The sequence below is a fragment of the Panthera uncia genome (genome assembly GCF_023721935.1).
Source record: "Panthera uncia isolate 11264 chromosome B2 unlocalized genomic scaffold, Puncia_PCG_1.0 HiC_scaffold_24, whole genome shotgun sequence".
NCBI lineage: Eukaryota > Metazoa > Chordata > Mammalia > Carnivora > Felidae > Panthera > Panthera uncia.
Window position 1 is genome coordinate 14,624,180 of NW_026057580.1, and position 22,561 is coordinate 14,646,740.

Consider the following 22,561-nt stretch of genomic DNA (forward strand, 5'->3'; position numbering starts at 1 on the left):
TATGGCTAAATAATATTCTATTTTATATATAAAATACATATATTTTCTTATATATATATAAAATACATATATTTTCTTATATATATATAAAATACATATTTTTTCTTTCTTTTATCCATTCATTCATCAGCAGACGCTTGGGTTATTTCTCTCTCTTGGCTATTGTAAATAATGCTGTAATGAACATGGTGGTACAGATATTTTCTCAAGATAGTGAATTGTTTCCTATACTTATTTCCTAATAAATTTCCAGATGTAGGATTGTTGGATCACATAATAGATCTACTTTTAATTTTTTGAGGAACTTCCATACTGTTTCCATAGTGGCCACACCAATTTATATTCCCATCAATTATATTCCCAACAACAGTGCACAGGGATTTCCTTTGTTCCCACATCCCTGCCAATACTTATCTCTTGGTTTTTTTGTTCTGTTTTGTTTTGACAATAGCCATTCTAAATAGGTATAAGGTAATATCTCATTGTGGTTTTGATTTTCACTTCTCTGATAATTAGTGAGGTTGTGCACTTTTCCATGTACTTAATGGCCAGCTGTATGTCTTCTTTGGAAAAAAGGTGTATATTCAGATCCTTTGTCCATTTTTTAATTGGATTGTTTGTGGGGTTTGGTTTTGTTTTGTTTTGTTTTGTTTTCTTGTTATTGAGTTGTATGTGTTCTTCATATGCTTTGGATATGAACTCTTATCAGATAAGTGATTTACAAATAGTTTCTCCCACTCCATGGGTTGCCTTTTCATTTTGTTGATGGTTTCCTTTCTTATTAAGAAGGTTTTTAGTTTGATATAGTCCCATTTGTTTATTTTTGCTTTTGTTGACAAATCCAAGAAATCATTGCCAAGACCAGTGTCAAGGAAATTACCCCTTATATTTTCTTACAGAAATTCCATGACTTCAAATCTTACATTCAAGCCTTTTATCCACTTTGACTTAATTTTTGTGTATGGTGTAATACAGTGATCCAATTTTCCCAACACCATTATGGCAGAGACTATCCTTTCTTCATTGTATATTTTTGGTTCCTTTGTCATAAAATAATTGAACACATACAGGTGAGTTTATTTTTGAGATCTTTATTCTGTTCCACCAATTTATGTGTTTGTTTTTATGCCATGCTGCTTTGGTTACCATAATTCTATAACATAGTTTAAAATCAGAAAGTGTGATGCCTCCTGCTTTGTTCTTCTTTCTTGAGATTGCATTGGCTATTTGGAGTTTTTGTAGTTCCATACAAATTTTAGGACTGTTTGTTCTATTTCTGTGAAAAATGCCATTGGTATTTTGATAGGGATTGCATGGAATCTGTAGATTGCTTTGGGTAGTATGGACATTCTCACAATTTTAATTCTTGCAATCCATGAGCATGGACTATCTCTCTATTTATGTGTCTTCTTCAATTTATTTCATCAATGTTTTCAGTGTACAAATCTTTCACCTCCTTGGTTAAATTTATTCCTAGGTATTTTATTCTTTTTGATAGAATTATAAATGGGATTGTTTCTTTAATTTCTCTGATACTTCGTTATTAGCATATGGAAATGCAACTTATTTTGCTTATTGATTTCATATTTACAACTTTACTGAATTTGTTTATTACTGCTAACAGTTTTTTAGTGGACTCTCTAGAGCTTTCTATGTATATGTCACCTGCAAATAGAGACAGTTTTACTCCTTCCTTTCTTATTTGATGCCTTTCATTTATTTTTCATGCCTAATTACTCTGGCTGCCAGCACTATGTGGCAAATGAGCATCCTTGTTTTCTTCCTGATCTCAGAGGAAAAGATTTCAGTTGAAATTCCTCATCCTTCTCAAATCTAATCCTTCTCGCCTAATTCCTAACTTAGTTAAAAACCTGACCATCCATCTAGACATCAACTCCTTCCACACCACCACCCACTTGGTGACCTACTACTACTAATTCTCCCTCTGAAATGGCTCTCTAAGGATCTCTCTTCTCTTTCTCTATCTTACCTGGCTCAAGCACAATTAATTTTTCCTCTTCTTCTTCTTCTTCTTCTTCTTCTTCTTCTTCTTCTTCTCCTCCTCCTCCTTCTTCTTCTTCTTCTTTTGCTTACATCACTCCAGTGGTCTAAAATCTAAGCTCATTCCCCTTTGCGATACCACCTATTTAGGACCTCCAAAGTCACTTTTGCAAAATTCAAATGAGATCAAATCTTTTCTCCTCAAAAAGGCTACATAGTTTCTCCTCCTCAGTAGAGTGTATTCACATCTCAGGCTCACTGAAACACCCCCCAAACTCTCCTGCCACCCCCTCATTTCAGAGGACCTAAATGTTCTTTGAACACAAACTTGCCTTTGATGTGGAACACCTACCTGGCCCCTTCTCTAGAAAAAAAAGCTGCTGCTGCCTACTGGAATGCAGTCCAAGTGCACTGCTTTCCTGGAATCTCTTCCAGATTCCCTCCACCCTTCCTTCTTTGGGCTTCCAATGAACTTGTTCCTATCTCCACTAGCCATTCACCATGTGGATCACTATCACTTATTTTCTTCTCCTTCTTTTCTGCTAGATTGATTTCTGAAATGCCTGGGCTTCATTCTTTTATCCCCTGGCACAGGGCCTACATGGCCCACAGTAGATGCTTAACAAATAACTGCTAAATAACCTGAGCGGATGGGGGCGCCTCAGTGGCTCAGCCGGCTAAGCATCCGACTTCAATCAGGTCATGATCTCGCGGTTCGTGAGTTCTAGCCCCACTTCGGGCTCTGTGCTGACAGCTTGGAGCCTGGAGCCTGCTTCAGATTCTGCGTCTCCCTCTCTCTCTGCCTCTGCCCCGCTCATTCTCATTCCCTCCCCCTCTCTCTCTCTCTTTCTCCCCCAAATAAATAAATACTTAAAAAAATTAAACTGAGTGCATGGTACCCAAAGAAATAAAATTACCCAAAGAAATAAAATGAAACCTCAGTTACTATCAAAACCTATCTCAATAAAGCTACTTTCCGTAATATATATAACTAACTGCAAACAATTACGTAAGTAGCTTTCAAAAGAGTGTAATGGGAACTTGCAAATGGCAAAGTTCTCGAGTTCCCACTTACGCTTGTTAAATGTTCATCAATGGCGAGGGAGAGCCACATCCTCCTAGATTTAGTTGGCTTCTGCAGGACCTGCACACACAAGGCATTCTGAAAGCTCCTGGGATCCTGTAGCTCTATTTGAGGACACTTTTCCCTCACAAAATTCTGTGGACTGGACTTGAGTAGTAGGTGCTCAATAAATGCTGATTTGATTTGCAGGGGATTTGAAAGCAAAGTGCAACTCACATTTTAGACTAATTCAATGCAATGACTGATTGTACTTAAGATAATAGCTCCAGGGCTAACGAAAATCAATGGGCAGCCTGAAAAGCAGCCAAATGCTCACTCCCCTGCCTCGTTCTATAGTCAATGCTGACCTGCTTCTTGATCCTTTCCAGCTCCTCAGCTTTTCCGACTTTGCTGCTTCCCCAGAATGGAGAGGGCCAGTTAGCAAGTGTTGTCCTGTGCCTGTGATATATTTGTCCTGTGTTTTGATGTTGATGTAATATGTGAGAAAGTTGAGTGGCATTTTTTTTTAAATGTCCTACTTTTCCTAAAGCCTACCCTCTGTGTGACAGGTTAAATGTGATTCTAGCTGAAGGAAGGAAGAAGTGTGGACTGGAATGCCGTAGCCGCCTTTCACCTTCAGTTGTGGGACTGTATGTTAAAAGGAGCCCAGAAACTGTTGTTTTTACTAAAATCATACCAAAAATAAAAAATAAAAAAAAAATAGCTCTGGTAACGAACTCATTAGATGTCCACTGAACACCTCTATCCCAATGATGTAGAAAATAGGAAAGATTCAAAGCATGCACCCTGCTATAACTCATTCTGGGATAAGAAAAAGACAGCAGTGCCTTGGAGAGTAAATCATTAACTAAAAGTCAAACCGAGACACCCTGGAAACCAGTGAGACCAGGCGGCTGGGATTTGCCTGTTCCCTCTGGTGACTTCTAGAGCGAAGCATCCCACAGGCAGGCAAACTCAGCACACTGCACTCCCTTCTATTTCACTTTTCAAACTTGAAGTTATTTTTAGATGACCCATGCCCACTAATCCCAGGCAGGACAATTCCCAGCCCGCTGCGCCTCCAAGTACCTTCCTCCTCTCCAGCACTTTTTAGGAGCACTGATAAGGAGTTTCTAGTTCTCTCCCCTTTTCTTCCTCCCCTCAGAGTGCAGTCCACCTGCCCTCACCCCCTCTCCAAACCTCAGTCCCGGGGGCCACAGGCGTCATCTTCGCTGTTCTACTTGTGCACCTGCTGCTGCTACTAGGAAGGCGAGCCCTTGGGCCACTAGGAATGGGGCAGGGGCTCTTAGAGACCCGCGCCCTCTAGAGGGGGGTCAAGGGAGACCTCCGTCCCCTCGGCCGCCGCGGGGACTGAGAGCCGGAGCAGAACCCCCTCCGTCCGCGGCTGCCGCCCCCCTGCCCAGCCCCCGAACCCCACCGCGCTCGCCCGCCCCTCGTCGCGCCCTCAGCCACGGCCGGGGCGCCGCGCGCAGTCCCCGCTGGACCGGGCGCAGGGGCGAGCGGGCCGGCGCGGTTACATAACCGACCTGCTGGGCGTCCACGAAGCGCCGGCAGGGGCTGAGGCGGCGGCTCCGGCGTCCGCGGGGCCGGTGACTGCGGGCGCGGCGCTGCCTGCTCACCTGCCCGCCGGAGCGAGCGCGTGGGGGCGGGCGCGATGCCCGCGGGCCTGGGCGTGGGGCCGTGCGCGGCGCGCCCCGCCTCCGGTCTCGCGGTCCGTGTGTCCCCGGCTCCGTGCCTCCCGCCCGCTCCTCCCCGCAACCTCGGCCGCGGTCAGCCGGGACAAAGCGGCTCCGGGGAGGGGCCGAGCCGCCGGCTCTCGCAGGAGCCAGCGGAGATGGGCGCGCCCCCAGCTCCGACTCATCGGGCCAACCTCCAATCAGACCCCAGGAAACCGAAAGCCCCTGTGTGGCCTCCTCTCCTCTCCTCCCCCCTGACCCGGCGCCCTTCCCGGGCCCGCACCCGCTCGGCTCCCCGGGCTCCCACCCTGCCCTCGGCTCCCCCACACCCCGCTTCCCGTTCAGGGTGCCCGGGAAGCGAAGAAGACCCTCTGGACACCTAGCGCGCGAGCGGGTCCGCGGGAGTCCGGCCCCTGCGGGGAGGGGTCCCCGGGGTCACCGCCGGGTAGGGGCCTCCTGGGGGTGTGAGTGGGCCGGGGGGCTGATTGTGAAGCTAAGGGTGACTGGGCAGCGACAGCCCAGAAGAAACTGGCGGAGAGGCAAACTGGGTGGGGAGTACTGGAAAAGAGACTTTTCTTACAGGCAGACTGAACCCCCGACTCCGGGAAAGGAAAGGTCAGGAAGCCCCCTGGGGCGGGGCGTGGGGGGGGGTGGTCTTCGGGGCGTCTGCTCGGGGTGGGTGCCGCGCCCTCTGGCTGGAGACCTGCGCCCGCCCCGCCCACGCGCTGAAGGTGCCCTGCGCGGGCTCCTGGGCTTTGCCAGGATTCGCAGCCACCAGACCTGGGGACAGAGGGCTTCAAGGACTCCCATTGTGCGAGAGCCGGTGACCAGTGGGAGGCTGGTGTCCTACGGTAAACGGTCGAATGTGAATCAGAGTCTAGGCGAGATCTGTTGCTCGACAAAGTTAAGATAGACGTCTCTGCTTTACAAAATAAAGCAATTTAGAGCCGGAGGAAGCCTGTGGCTTGCGGGTGGCAACGCGGCGGACGGGGCTGAGCCTGATGGCAGGAGAAAGTCAATAGTGTGAAAAGACCAGAGTAGGGAAAGGGGGGAAAATTGAAGGAAGGACGGGGTGGGGGTGAGAACCAACTTGAGTGAATAATATTTAAATCAGCTTGGCATTCTGTCATCTAATTGCTATAAAAATAGCTCTTTTAACTTTTCCTTTTTATGCCTTTCTGTTTCCTGGTACCAATATCAAAATTGCACTGAAGCAGTCTGTACGTTTCACAGTTCCTGGCTTACCCAGACACCACATTGTTTTTTCCCAAGGTTGACACGGAATTTCATCTTAAAAACGATTAAAGAAAAACAAGGAAACAACAACAAAAAGGTAGTAGACCTTAGCTCTTCACTCCGATTAATCTGCATTAATACAAATAAAGGCAGAATTTTGGAGTTGGAAGTGGCCTTAGACTCGTGCTCTTCTAAACTTCTTCTGGATGCATAAATTCATAAATACCTGCTGGTTTGGATGAATTGCGTTTTCGGATAGCATTGTGTGAAAAGGCGTTCTTATACTGAGCCCAAACTTGCCTTCCTAGGATTTTCACTCATTGGTTACAGTTCACTTTTGGAAGCCGTGGAGATAAGAGTCCAACTCGTTTTCCAACTGAGTGTGTTTCAAATATGTGGAGGTAGTCATCATGTCTCATTCCAAAATCCCTCTTTCCCAGTGAAACATCCTTAATCCTTTGAACAAAATCTTGCTTGTAGTTAGTAGCTCCCAGAATCATCACCAACCTGAAGACTTTCATCTTAATAGAATCTATTTTGTAAATACATATTTACAAATGAAATTCTCTGGTGACAGAAGTAATACATTTATTGCAGAAATTTTGAGAAACAGAAGATTCAATGGGAAGATTAATTAGTACATGTAACATTCAATATACCTTAGCTGTTATAAAAAAAAAATGAACATGGTCATTTTCCTACCACTCAGATACAGCTATTCTTATTTTTTAAAAGACTTTATTTTTTAAAGTTTAAGGTTCACCACAGTATTGAGCAGAAAGTGTAGATATTTCCCATATACCTCCTGCACCCACAAAGACAGCCTCCCTCATTATCAATATCCCCCACCAGATTGGTGCATTTTTTTTTTTTTATAATTGGTGAACTTACATTGATGCATCAGTATCAGCCATGTAGTTGATACTATAGTTTCCATTAGGGTTCACGTTTGGTGCTGGATGTTATTTGAACGTTGACAACTCTATGACATACCCCCGACGACAGTCTTCTACAGGGTAGTTTCACTGCTCTAAAAATCCTCTGTGCTCCTCCTTGCCTACCCACTCACCTCTGGAAACCACTGATATTTTAGCTGTCTCCATAGTTTTGCCTTTTCCAGAATGTCATAGAGTAGAACATAATAATAGTCTTTTCAGATTGGTTTCTTTCTTCTTTTCTTTCAGCAATACGCATTTATGGTTTCGTCATGTGTTTCCATGATTTGACAGCTCATTTCTTTTTTAGCACCGAATAATATTCTGTATTCTGGATGTATCAGTTTATTTATCCATTCACCTATGGAAGGGCATCTGGGTTGTTTCCAAGTTTGGGCAATTATGAATAAAAGTGCTGTAAACATCTGCATGCAAGTTTTTATGCGAACGTAAGTTTTCAACTTATTTGGGTAAATACTAAGGAGTGGGATTGCTGGAGCGTATTGTAAAACTGTGCTTTGTAAGAAAACACCAAACTGCCTTCCAAAGTGGCCGTAACAGTTTGCATCACCATAAGAAATGGGTGAAATATCCTGTTGTTCCACATCCTCACCAGCATTTGTCATTGTCAATGTTTAGGAATTTCACCGTTCTTATAGGTGTGCAGTGACATCTCATTGTTGTTTTAATTTACAGTTCCCTAATGACGTATGATGCTGAACATTTTTCACATGCTTATTTGTCGTCTATATGTCTTCTTTGGCGAGACGTCTGTTCAGATTCTTTGCCCATTTCTTAACTGGGTTGTTCACTTTCTTATTCTTATTGTTTCTTGTTATTGTTTTAAAAGTTCTTTTATAGTTTGAATACCAGTTACTTATCAGATATGTACTTTGTAAATCATTTCTCCAACTGTGTGGCTGGTCTTCTCATTCTGTTAACAGTGACTTTTACAAGGGCACCTGGGTGGCTCAGTCGGTTGAACGTTCGACTTCGGCTCAGGTCATGATCTCACGCCCTGTGAGTTCAAGCCCCATGTCGGGCTCTGTGCCGACAGCTCAGAGCCTGGAGCCTGCTTCTGATTCTGTGTCTACCTCTCTCTCTGCCCCTAACCCACTTTCATTCTCTGTCTCTCTCAAAAGTAAATAAACATTAAAAAAAAATTTTTAAAACAGTGTCTTTTACAGAACAGAAGCTTTTCATTTTAATGAATTCCAGCTCATCAGTGATTTATTTTATGTAGTGTGCCTTTAGTGTTTTATCTAAAAAGTCATCATAATACTCAAAGTCATCCGATTTTCTCCCATTTTATCTCCTAGAAGTTTTAAAGGTTTGTAGCATTTTACATTTAGGTATATAATCAATTTTGAGTTAATCTTTGTGAAGAATGTAAGGTCTCTCTCTCCCTCTCTATTTTTTTTCTCTCTCTCTCTCTCCATATATTGTATGTAGATGTCCAGTTGTTCCAGCACTATTTCTTGAAAAGACTATCTTTTCTCCATTGTATTGCCTTTTCTCCTTTGTCAAAGATCAGTTGACTATATTTATGTAAGTCTATTTAGGGACTCTCTATTCTGTTCCATTGATCTATTAATCTATTCATTCACCAATATCACATTCTCAATTACTGTTGCTTCATAGTAAGTCTTGAAGTCTGGTTGAATCAGTCCTCTGATTTTGTTTTCTTCAATATTGTATTGGCTATTCTGGATCTTTTGCCTCTCCATATAAATTTTAGAGTCAGTTTGTAAATATCCACAAAACAATTTGTGAGAATCTTGATTGAGATTGCATTGAATCTGTATGTCAAATTGAGAAGAACTGACATCTTGACCATCTTGAATCTTCTTATCCATGAACATGGAATATCTCTTCATTTGTCCAGTTTTTCTTCAAGTTCTTTTATCAGGGTTCTGTAGTCTCATATAGATCTTATATATATTCTGTTAAATTTATACCTTAATATTTCATGATGGAAATGGTATTGGGTTTTTAATTTCACATTCCATTCATTCATTGTTAGTCTATAGTCTAGAGACTTTACATGGAAGAAAACAAAAGAATACACACATACCCTGAAAGAAAGAAAGTCAAAATGATGGACTATGATTCTACAACCTCAAGGAATCTCTGGTGTCTATATCCTCTGACAAAGGCCACTATAAACACACCTGTAGTTAAACAAGCTGAATTTATGCTCACTACAATAAAGGAGAATATACTCCATGGAGATAATGTGGCATGGAGTTAAGAGCACGTTAGAAGACCTACCATAGGATTTGAACTTGTCTTAAGTGACTTTTGGAGAGGGTTTAAGGAAACAATGATTTGCTCTAGATTGGATGCTGTTAGAAAGGAGGGTAACGATTTGTTGTCATATAGCAATAAATTTACAAGGCAGGAGAAATCAAACAGGGCTGTAGCTATAATTATAAAGAAGCAGCAGTCTTTCATATTAGCCAGGATTGTGGAATATTTGATCATTTTTGTAGTTTGGACACGTTTTTGTCTTTGTTGATATATGGTTGCGGAAGCTCTTGCTTTTGTCCTGATTCCTCATGGTCCTAGGATGTTTTGTGAAACTGTTCATATTCAAGAGGAAAACACCAAAGTCAAACTGATCATGCCTGGCCGATCATAGCTGTCTGGGCCACTTGTCTCTTTCTCACTAGTAAGATATTGTCACTGTGACAGGGACACCTTGGCAGTCTCATATAGTTACCAGCCCATCTACAATCCCTAATAATAATCAATAATACCTAGTACCTAATGTCCACCACCTTTTCTATAAGTGAAAAAGGAACAAAAGTAATATGCGTACTTTCACAGGGCTTTTGAAAGAAAAATGATTGAGCATAAGGCTCCCAAGATGACTAGAGAAAAACACAAGTTGGTGCTGTGTGATGGGCAATGAAAGAAAGGAAAGTTCTGTGAGTATAGGAGCAGTGCAGGAAGATGCTATAGACAGGGCAGGATTGGGGCTAGTCTTCAAAACCGAATTTGGAGAAGAAAATAAGGCAGTTGTCCTTTCGTATGGGGAGAGCCACACTAACTCTGGCGAGGAAGGTCTGTGGCCTTGTTAACTACTATAACATGGGGCAGACAGGAGAGGCAGCAGCCAGGACAAGATCCACCTTTAGGGCTGGACAGGCACGGGGATGGAGAATAGATGGAAGCAGAGGGAGAGGAAATTGGCTATAGCACTGGGCCAAACCCAGTCCAAAAGACTCATTTGGTCTCCAAATAACAGCCCAGCAGACAAAAAAAACTATCTAAGCACATTGTTGTCATCAAGAAGTCTCCCATAGAGACACTGGCTCACCTTGACAAAAAAAAAAGTTTGGAGAAATGAGATACAGAACAAGACAGAGACCCCATTACCTGGATCCTAAGGTGGGGACTGGTTCTTCGAAAGTAAGAGGCTCAGGAGGCTCTAAGGATAGCTTGATTGCATCAGTGCGGCTGGAGCGCCTTACAACTTCCCTCTCACCTAAAATTTGGATCAATTCTAGAGCTCTGGATGGAACTGAATTTTAGGCAAAGGTACGAGAAGTGAAGGACTGGAAACACTGGGGCCCAGGGCAGCTCTGAAGTTTTCATCTCAACTCTACTATTTATTAGCTGGATGTCCTTGAATAACTAAATTCCTCCTCTAAACTCTAGTTTTCTCATCTGTAGAGTCAGGATCATGGTAACCATACTATACATTGTTGTAAAAATTAAATACCATGATGTTTATAAAGGATTTGACCCAGTGTCTGGCTTCATGATAACCATCATCATCATCATCATCATCACGTGTTTCATTATTGGCTGCACCAACATCATCAAAAAGAGAAGACTGCTCTATGGGAAAGGTCTTCAAGTTATGGCCCAAATCTAGCCCCCACATGTTTTTGTCAATGAAGTTCTATCAGAATACAGCCACACTCCTTCATTTGTGTATTGTCTATGGCTGTTTTTACAACAATGGCAATTGAGTAGTTGCGATAGAGACCTCAAGACCCGAAGGCTGAAAATACTTCCTCTGTGACCTTATCCAGAAAAAGTTAGCCGACTTCTACTCTGTGGCAAGAAAAAAATCAAATGACCGTGGATGGCTATGCTGGAAGCTATAAGGACTCCCAAGTGGACAAAGCACAAAGGTGCTGTAGAAAGTAATAAGCAAAGGTTTAACAAGTAAGCCAAGGCACACAGCTTTTTTTAAATAGTCTTAAAAATTAAGAACGAAAATTTTATGCCATGTTCCAGTCATCTATATCAATGAAACTAACTCTCTCTCTAGGACCAGGTACATAATTTGGGGGACCTATTGCCAAATGACCAAACAGGACCCTTTGATCAAAAAGCGTTCAGAATTTTAAAGGGGTGCCTGGGTGGCTTCGTAAGTTAAGCTTCCGAGTCTTGGTTTCGGCTCAGGTCATGAACTCGTGGTTCCTGAGTTCAAGCCCCGCATCTGGCTCCGCGTTGACAGCAGGGAGCCTGCCTGGGATTCTCCCTCTCTCTCTGCCCCTCCTCTGCTCTGTCTCTCAAAATAAATACGCTTAAAATTAAAAAAAAGAAAAGAATTTTAAGATGATGGCATCAGAGCGTTAAACCAAGCACAGGGCCTTTCTTCACAGGCTGCATAGCCCTCTCTCACATAAGCATCCGTACACGCATGTGCACAGACACACATGCATAGACCCTACACTCACAGAAACACCTGTAACTGAAGAGCAATGTACAGGTAGCCGATTGCAAACTTAGACATGGGTTTTCTTTCTTTCTGCCTACCAGAGCATTTTCTCCTATAAATGATTTTTCTACGCCCACAGCCTCCTCCTCCTTCAATTTTGATGCAGCAGTAAAAGCAGTTTCCCTCTGTCTGACTCCCTCTTCATGGTTGCATGACACATCCATATTATCGTTCAGATGGCAGAGGAAGACTGCCTGTCTCCGATTTCTCTTTTTCCATTTATTGCAGCATGCTATGCCCAAAATAATCCGGTCCGCTCTCACAGTGGCCCCAGGTTCACCATGCCAGGATGAAAGCCACTGTTGTCCATGTCGGATCTTACTCGGCTTTGGAGCACGTCAGGTGTATAAAGTACTACAGTTAAGGCGTTGGTAGAATGACATGCACAAGAACAGCCACGGGGCACCTAAGCTGATCTGTATTTCCTTCACAGAAACAAGAATGTGCAAGAGGCTGCAATATGGGAATTGTCTGTTAAACGAAAACTCGTGAATTATTTCGTTTTCCCCAAAAGGAACCAAAAAAATACACAAAAACAAAAACAGAAAGATAGATGGGTTGTGTTTTGTTTTTAATTAATGCTCCTTTGGCAGTCTATGGCGTGCAAAATGTATACATAAATAAGTCTTTCATGGTCCGTAGTGTGGAAAATATTCATAGATAGGTAAGTTTTCTAATGTTGTTGTATTTGGGGAGAAGGTTGTAAAGAACAAAACAAAACAAAACAAGCAAATGCTTTGGGTATCAGGAGTATGAGTGTGCAGATGTCAGTAGGCTGATTTCAGGTGTGACAACAGATCCCCAAATCCCATAGTGAGGTAAGTGCTCCTACAGGGATCTGGATGACTGAGCACCTTCAGGGATGCCTGTGACTCATCGGTGTGGGTTGATTTTCCAAAGAAGGAGCAACCCATAGGGCCATCCACATTTGTCAGGCATTAGTCAGATTCTTCCAGGATTTGACAAGGTGACAGATCACTCTGATAAGTTAAGTTGTGCTAAGGTGGTAATGGCTGATAATAGGCTCTCTGGTTATTCTCAGATAACATCTATACTTAAATGGGGCCAGGTTCCTCAGAATCTGGTGGCCACAATCCATCCTGTCTTTCAGCCAGCCTGTTCCTCCCTGTTCCCGGAGCATGCCCTCTGCTTTCAGTCTTCCATGCTATGCACTGGCAGGTCCCTCTGCCTGGGTGCCTTTGCCTGACAAGCTCAAATTCTTCCACCAATGAGCAACTGAAAATAATAGCAACAAATGCTACATACCCTATTCTAAGACAGTGATTCTCAAAGAGTTGTCCTGGGACCAGCAGCATTGACATAACTGGAGAAATTATGAGAACTGCAAATTCTTGGGCCCACCCCAGATCTATTGACTCAGAAACTTGGGGTGAAATCCAGAAACCTGTGTTTAACAAGGCTTCCAGGGGGTTCTGACACACGCGAAAGCTCGAAACCAGTATCCTAACCAGGATGCTGTCCTACATCGGCTCGTCTAATTTTCACAGCAGCCCTCTGAGGTGGGTACTAAGATTGCCCCCATTTTACAGATGAGGGAATCGAGGCACAGAAAGTTTAAGCAACTTGACAGAAGTTGTAAGCTGGTAAATGGCAGAGCTAAGCTTTGAATCCGGCGATCCGGCTCAAGAATGTGGTGGCTCTGCTTCCCAACTATATTACGCTTTGCATCAATGCTTCCGCAAAGCTTCTTGTGATTTCAATCTCCCCAACTCACCCAACAACATCAGTAGTCCTTACATCCCTTTCTTCTCTTATGATACTCATGTTTTTCCTGTCATTCTATCTCCACTGCCCAATTACAATGAGCTATGTTACAATGAGCAAACTTTGGTATATGATGGAATCCAAACTTTGGAAAGAATGAATAATTGAATGAGTTGATCAGTGAATCAATAAATGTCTTGACTCAGACGTAACTTGATCAGTATTTTCCAGAGAGCTTTAAAAAAAAATACTTTCCAGAATCCTATCCCTCACCTACTTAATCAGATTCTCCATGAGTGGAGCCTGGAAATCTGTATTTTAAAAAGTCAAAACCCAACCAAGGAACCTGGGTTTAAGAAAAAGTTGTCCCTGGGGTGCCTGGGTGGCTCAGTCGGTAGAGCGACCGACTTCGGCTCAGGTCATGATCTCGCAGCTCGTGGGTTCGAGCCCCGCGTCGGGCTCTGTGCTGACAGCTCGGAACCTGGAGCCTGCTTCTGATTCTGTGTCTCCCTCACTCTCTGCCCCTGACCCACTCGCATTCTGTCTCTCTCAAAAGTAAATAAACATTAAAAAAAAATTTTTTTAAGAAAAAGTTGTCCCCCATAAACTGATTCTGCACCCATGGACCCTCTGTCTTAATTAGCACTGACAATTTCAGGTAGTTTGGCAAGACCAAGTTGAGGGCATGAATGGGGAAAAGGGAGGTGTCTTTGGACCTTAAATCCTGTCCCATGGGGAGTTGCTAACCATGTAGTAAATCCATCCTGGAAGAAAGCCTAAACATGCTTCAGATTTTAGGCACATCTGATATTCCTTGAATAAGATCATATAAGAAACACCTGCATTAGGTACCGCTGAGCTGTATATGGTAAGGGTTTTTTTTTTTTTTACCTCCAGAACAGGCAGTCCTCAGTGCATATATATATATATATATATATATATATATATATATATAAATGGGTCATATTCCAAAAATGTATTTGTAAGTTGAGTTGTTTGGAACTCAGAAAACACTTTCCCACAGAAGTAATATTAGAAAAAGGGTTCCAGTCGTCTGCCAAAACACAAAAACTGATTTAGAACGCTGTCCGAAATAGCAGTTCAGATGGGCTACACGGACATCCATGGGAAATGTGGCCGGGACCCGCCCAACTTGGAACTGGGGATTATGGGAGCACAGTGACTTCTGGGTGAGACCGGGCTGTGACAGCATCAGAGACATGTCTTGGTTGTCCTCCCTCCCTCAACACATGCACACACACAATTTGGTGGCCACTGGGCACATAATAGAAAAACAAAGTAATCACTCAAGGAAGAATACTTGGGATCCAATGAAACCCTTCGTCCCTTCACTTGTGCAGTCAGGACCTTCCCCAGACCTTAGCTCAGAGCTCCCCAGATCGGCTACAATCAGCAGTGCTTGCGCCAACCTCTGACATCCTCTTACCTGCGTTTTGGAAATATTCCACAACCAGTAATTACTTAGCTGTGTGAAATCAGGCTACATTCTCTGGAACTCAGTTTCCTCATTGGTAAAATGTTGGGGAAAAGGAATGGTTTATCTAGTCTGTAAGTTCTTTCTAGATCTAATATTCCAGAAATCAATAAAAATAGTTTCCTCTACTTCCTTGTGAAGAGATTTGCCAGTCTGCCAACTGTTCTACATTTTCCATGCTTGGCAGTGAAATACTGAAACCTCCTCTCTTCTCAGGCCCAACAATGCACCCAAAAGTACCAAGACTGGTAAGGGACAGTTTCATTTCACTCTTACTAAAGTTATTTCATTTAATTCTCACTTGCCCACATCCAAACTTCACTTAGGCAACCATAGCTCTTTGGGTTTAATCCCTGTACTTAATGGGACATTTCTCAACACACAGCCGATTAAGGATCAAGTGGGAAAGTAATAATAATTTACCGACATGGAAGGTAAAAAGACGAAAAGAATTTTAAAACTCAGGGGAATTTGAAGTTATTTTAGGAAAAAAACCTTTTAAAGGAACCAATTCACTTAATTTTGATGTGCATCATCATGGACTCGAATTTAACTCAGGACAAAACGTGGTTTCTTTGATAGTACTCCCCTCTCCCAAAGGTAATACTACCTAGAAGAAAAGAAGTGAAGACATGTGGTTATCATCAACCAGTCTTCCCAAGTGAAGACTTGGGATTGGTGACATCTGATAGAATTTGAGCTCAGAATTCCATGCCAGCTGTCAGGATAATGTGCCCCTATGATAGGCTAAGGATGTGCCTAGAGTTGGCATTAAGAACTTCAACAAAGTCCAATTAGTTTCCACTGCCGTATATCTTTAATGAGATTCAATTCTCCGACCAAGATAAGAACAGAAACTTTTGCTTTCACTCCCTAAACACACATACATAACAACAACAACATCAACAACAAAACAAAGTAAACAAAACAAAAGCAAAAATTATCCCAAAATATACAACAAAAATTCCCCAATCCCCAACACCTTCCTAGCCAACCTCATAAGAATACTAGGGAATTTTTGGGGGTAGGAAGTCTGGTTCTAGAACCTCTGGAATTTCAGATCTCAGAACCAGTGTTTGAATCTAATAATATCTTACAGCCTTCTACTGTGTGTCAGACACTTTGCTGAGTGTTTTATATGCACTCTTTAATTCAACCCTTAAAACAACCTAGCGAGGAATGTGTTATCTCCATTTTGCTTAGTAAGCATTTATATTCCAGTTTAAAGAAGGAAAAAAAATGGAGAGAAGAAGTTAGCCAGTATTTTTACCTGGTCCAGCAACTCCATGTTTCTACACACCAGAAGCCTACCTACACTTGGGTAGATTACAGAGATCATATATAGCCCAAGTCCAAAACCAATTCATTCTTACACTCTAAAAATCGGCCTTGATTCTCAAAGTGTGGTCCCCGGACCAGAAGCGTCATCATCACTGGGGAGTTATGAATGCAGAGTGTCAGGGCTCACCCCGGACAGCATATTTTAACCAGATCTTCAGATAACCTGCGTGCACACTGAATTTGAGGAGCTCTGATCTCAGGCACACACAGAGTAGCAATTCTTCCTGGCCCTCTGATGGTGGATGCCTAGAGACTTCTTAGCCCTCACATCTCAGGAGAAAGGCAGAACTTGTGTCCACAATATTTCAGGCTGCTGGGCCTCTATCTGCTTTCCTATTCTCCTCTCATGAGCTCATAACGTCCTTTGTCTGATAATCCACCTCGTGAAAACCATTCCTCAAGACTCAACTCAGGTATCATGGAGACTCTTCCTACCTGCCCTCCTCCTATTCCAAGAGAGAATTCACCACTTCCATCTTTTTTGTCCCCACTAAAGATCAGATCAATGCTGCTGGAACTTCTTTGACTGCAAACCATAATAAGACACACTTTAAAAACACACCTGGGGGCACCTGGGTGACACAGTTGGTTAAGCATCTGACTCTTGATTTCAGCTCAGGTCATGATCTCACATTTCGTGAATTTGAGCCCCGCATAGTGCAGAGTCTGCTTGAGATTTTCTCTCTCAGCCCCTCCCCAACTCATGCTCTCTCTCTCTCTCTCTATCTCTCTCTCTCTCTTAAACATAAATAAATAAACTTTAAAGACAAACCTGAACACACACACATACACACACACACACACACACACACACACACACACACACTACCTGTATATTACTGAAATGAAAGGTTTATGAAAGATTACCTGTATTTACTATGTGCAATTCAGTCAGATATTTTCAATGTTACTCTGTTCTATTTCCTGTGTTCACGTGCTACGTGGGCCAGAACTATTTGTGAAACTCTGTATATAGTTATTTCTTTCAGAGGAACTGCAACACGTCTCATGTCTATCACCTCTTCTAGATAAAGAGGATGTGGCCCCATGTCTGGCACCTATAGGGACTCAGTCATGTTTGTTGAATGAATAGTGAATGGATGCATGAATCCTGTTGGGATCTGCTTTTGAAGATGGCTGCCACGCCACCCCTTTGCTCCTTGGCCCCACTGCCATAATTTAGAGAAAAAAAATATGAAGTCTTGTTTATCAACCACCAACCACAACTTTAAAGCTACAGAATGGATTTCTATGTTCCCAATAGGAATTTTCTTCTTTTCTTTTTTATTATTTTTAATATGAAATTTATTGTCAAATTGATTTCCATACAAGAGCCAGTGCTCATTCCAACAGGTGCCCTCCTCAATACCCAATACGAATTTTCAAATGAAAAGTGATTCTACAGAGTGTTGTGTTGAACAATAAGAAAAAAGAGAGTTTAAAGAGAGTTTAAAGAACGATAGATAGGCTTTGCATATATTTTTTTCATTTCTGATGCGTTATTAGTCTCCCCATTGTAAATTAAATGTAGCTTGAGTCACGGTAATGAAGACACATTTAGAACATTCTGTGTCAGGCAGATGCCAGCCTGCCATTTGAGCCTCTGCAGGATATTCTGCCAGTTCACCTCCATTCTTTCTTTCAACACCTCTGCCCTTCCAGCATGATAGCCCTTGGACAGAGGTTTATGATGGGGAAAAATGATGACCAACCACATTCATTTATCATTTATATCCCAGGCTTGGACATGACTCTCTGGTGCATGAGACAGGAAGGGAGTTTGAGACTAGGTGTCAGGACCTTCAGTTCTGTTTTCGAAAGTCACAGGGTCACGGCATGCTGTCCTTATTGCATTCACAAGAGGTGTATGGAAAAATCGAAGACCTGGAAAACCAGTCTGGAAGGAGCAGCAACTTTTTCAGTCTTACCTCTCACTACAACACGATAGAAAAACAAGCCTACCTAATAATTCTTTTATTTCTTTGCAGCTTATTCTCAAATATCACATTTATGTATAACTTGAGAGTCTAACGGTCTGGGTTTTAGTCACGGCTCTTAGTACTGAGTGACGCGATGCCCCCTGCCTTAGTTTTTCTATCCATAAAATGGAGATAATATCTCCATTCGCAGGGTTTTTGCAAGGAAAAGAAATGAGATTGTACATATAAACTCTTAGAATTGTACCTGGCACATAGCAAAAGCTTAGTAAAAGCTGGCTAACTTTAAGATGATTACGAAAACACAGAAACCGTATGTACATATATTATTCCTTTGCTACCATATTTAGACAAAGTAATAAAAGATCCTCTAAACAAAATGCTACTCAGACTAAGTACAATGTAACATCCTAGGTTGGATCCTGGAACAGAAAAGGCCACTAGTGGAAAAACTAGTGACATATGAATAAAGTCTGTAGTTTAGTTAATTTAGTTAATTTACTAAAGAGCAAATTTAGTGTTTTTGTAAAATGTTGATACCAGGAAAATGAGTGAAGAGGGTTCAGGAACTCACCGTACTAACTTTGCAACTTTTCAGTAAGTCTAAAATTATTCCAAAATAAAAAGGTTATTATTTTTTTTAATTCCAAATGTAGTTCTTGAGAATGCAGTAACTACAGAGTTGTGATAGGCCTCATGGAAAACCAAGAGATAAGGAAAATATGACTTTGTCTTCAAAGAGCCTACAGTCTAATTCTGAGAACAGAACAGCAATGAATTTACTATAAAGTGGCCAGTAAATGTCTTAATAGGAGTGGAAACAAACTTGTCAGCCTGATATTAAGGACCAGTTTCATCAACTCCACTGGTTGGTTGATCAACACAACTTTTCAATTCCTGCCTCCTTGAGGGGGTGACTCTGCTTAGTCTGTATTTCAGTGGAGGAATTCTCTCCATGCTGGATGTGCTTTCTGGTTCCTAAATAATGCAGATGTAAACTTCATTTCTTTATTATTTCTTTATAGGTACAGGAGAAAGAGCACAAACCTTGTAAGAAGCAAACCTGAGATCGAACCCGGGTGTCACTTACTTGGGCAGGTTAATCAACTGCATTTCCCTTGGAAACTAATGAATTTGTTGGCTGTTATGTCAATCAAATGATCAAATGAGACGATGTCATGAGGACCCCTGGCCTACAACAGATAGGTCTTATTATTGTTGTTATTATTAGAAATTATCCACGAGGCATGTGCGGTGGCAACCATACTCAAATACTTACTCATTTGTCAGGTACTCATTTCACCTTTCTAAGATCTCATTCGGAGAGTCCAGGATTGTTTTGCCAAATGGAAAGGGTGGCAGACCCCAATGCAAGAAGTTGCACAGATTAGGGGTTCATCACATGGGCTTCAGAGCCAATCAGCCTATTACCAGCTTGCTACCTCTGTGTCTTTGGGAGACTGACTCCACCCGTCAATGCCTCTTTCCTATCTGTTAAGTGTGGATGACAACACCTATGCGCAAATGTATGTTATGAGGAATTCACGTATGTCAAGTCTCTAGAACAGTGCGTGGTACATAGCTAGCTTGGCAAATAGCCATTACTGTTAGCTATTATTATTCAACAAGAGTTTCCTCTCTTTTTCCTAGATGTTCAACACCCCATTTTGTTCAGATATGGGGATGCAAGGTACTCCGGGAAGAGGGGCTCTTTACTCCAGCCCCAGGGATGAACCATGATTGGTATAAACCAATCATACTATTTCCTTCCCCTGTTAGGTATGTGGCTGAACTCTGGCCAGCGGAACCTAAGGGGAAATCTGCTGGTAGCTTCCAGGAATTTTTTTTTCTCCTTTGTTGAATGCTGTCATGAGGGGGTGAGATGGCAGCCATTATATAGCCATGAAAGGAGCCAGGAGAACCACAGACAGGCTATCTCAGGGCCCAGACATCAGCGAGCTTCTGAGCCATCTATTTTTGGACATCTTGGTAAATAAGATAATAAATGTCTTAGTTGTTTAAGCCACTTTTAGCCAGATTTTCTTTTACTTGCAGCCCAAAGCAAGCTAACTCAGAGGTCACAGAGAGTGAGACACAAGCATCATTATTGCTGATATGATGGATGAAGAAATTAAGTTTCCGCGAGATTAGGGTAATTTCCTCAGGGTTATACAGTTAGTAAAGAGAATGGAATGAGTGAAATATATTTTTATGTATTTCCATTGAACTTTTTCTTGGTCCATTAATTTACCCCCAAAATATTTATGAGGTCTACAAGACACTTTCATAGTTCCTGTGGCATTTTCTGGCTTCAGGGCTTGGGTAGAGCTTCCAGTGGGTAGAGCAGGGTGAGCACACGTCCAGAGACCGCCACTGCCATATGTGCATTTCTAAGCCTTCATAAAATGTTCAGGGAAAAGTCTGCCACTGGATAACTGAGGGGCAAGCCTATAGCAAATGAAAATATTTCCAAAACTATGAATTCAAAATTTGGTTTCCCACATATGTGAAAAATCACAGAATCGACAAGCTATTTAGTTACAAATCATTAATGTTAATACCGGTCTGATGAGATGCTTGGTTTGATGCCAACAATTTTGGGAAACATGAAAAGACAGTATCAGATAGTAAAGAACCAGAATTACCCAGTGTGAGCCCCCTTCTCTTCCTTTCTCAGTTTGGACGACTTCCCTGTATCTTTGTATTTTGGAATAACTTGAATCTTTCAGCCTGCTTACAGATTTTCATCTTATTCATTTACTCATTCTTTTATTAATTGATTATTCAATGAGTATTTTAAAGAAGCTACTATTTCCTAGTCAAGTTGGGGTAAATAGTGAATATAAGCACCTGGTTTTGACTTACGATGATGGTTAAAATCAAGTATTAAACCAAGTATAGACAAAGGGGATTAAGAGCACACTTATTGTGATGAGTACTGAGAAATGTATACAATTGTTGAATCATGATGTTGTACGCCTGAAACTAATAGAACACTATATGTTAATTATACTTGTGTTAAATAAAGTATAATTGTATCACAACAGTTATGATTTCTTGAGATGCTTTCTGTATGTCTTTATTTATCCTCTAAACTATTTTCCAGGGTATGCATCATTATTTCCAACATCATGGCTCAGGACACTAAGTTTCAGAGAAATCAAAGCAATTTTCCACAGGGCTAGACAGCTAGTCAAGGGCAGATCTAGGTTTGAGCCTGGGTCATTCAGACTCTAAACACTGAAATTTTCGACAGCCTGCAAGTGGTGAGTAGAGCAAAAAGAGGGTGATTTTTGGAGCAAATCTTGTGGGAAATATTGATATTTGAGAGAGAGTTATGACAGGGAGTGAAGCTCGGGAAGGATATAACCCAGTACAGGCTCTGTGGTGAGGATGAGAAATCCTAGAGGAGAAGAGCGATGTTGGGAAGGGAGACCGTGAGGAAGGTTAGCCAAGGCCAGGGTAGCTGGACTTAATGGAGGTGATCACAAGTTGTTGGTTATGTAGAGAGGATGAGCCCATTTTTTCTGAAGGATTGAGAGAAGAAAGCAAGGTGGAGGTATATACACCAGAGAAGCCCTACAACTAGCACCTCAAGGACCCAAGAGAGTTCAAAGACAAGAACACTGCCAAAAATAATTAGTTGCCAACATTTAATAAGCAGATTTCTCATAAAATTCTGCATTTACAGGGTCTTCTGAGGGGGGAAAAATCATAATATCAGGTTCTGGTTTTTGGGAGCCCTCACTTCTAGAGAGTGATAGGTAACCCAAGCTGGATGATGGCTGCCGTCTGTAGCCAGCAGCAGGCTCACCCAGACCCTACTGTTTCACAAATTTACAATATTTTCCTGAACGCTGTTGGCATTTTACTTTGCCACCCTTGATAATTACCAAAGTATTAGCTGCAGATATCTCTGGATAGTGGGATTGTTGTTGATAGTGGGATTTTTTTTTTAAACCGGCAAATTACCTAACTGTATTTTCTAAATTTCCTTTAATTATTGCGTACTGCTTTTATAATAAAAGAAAATGTAAATGTTATTTTTAAAACTATCAATTCCACAAATATTGAGGGAAGAGCTGTGGCTTGGCAGGAGTCCCTGTGAAAAGATCCAAGGGTTTTACTGAAGTCAGTCTCAATGTGAGCCAAGTTCATGACACAGCAGCTAGAAAACAAGACAAAACAAGACAAAACAAAACAAAACAGAACAAAACAAAACCCTAACAGATAATTGGAAGCCATGGCCTCATGGTGCTCTGCATGGGTCAGGCCTCACTGGGAGTATAAGCCACATTTGATTGGGAAAATGATAAACTAGAACATGTTTGCTGCTGGGAAACCAAGATAGAAAGAGTCTAGAAGTCAAATCACGTGATGAGAGAAAATAGAC

At 41.9% G+C, this 22,561-nt stretch overlaps 1 protein-coding gene across 2 annotated transcripts in view; it reads right to left on the reverse strand.

Moving 5' to 3' along the window:
• Nucleotides 1-4,847, reverse strand: part of RCAN2 (regulator of calcineurin 2) — a 279,002-nt gene extending 274,155 nt beyond the window's left edge. The window contains exon 1 of one of the 2 annotated variants that reach the window (XM_049652820.1): nt 4,705-4,847. The gene's annotated coding sequence lies outside the window, so the exon portion shown is untranslated. Of the gene's footprint in view, nt 1-4,611 lie in introns of both variants that reach the window. The other variant, XM_049652819.1, reaches the window with a different exon arrangement.
• Between the last annotated feature and the right edge of the window lie 17,714 nt (nt 4,848-22,561).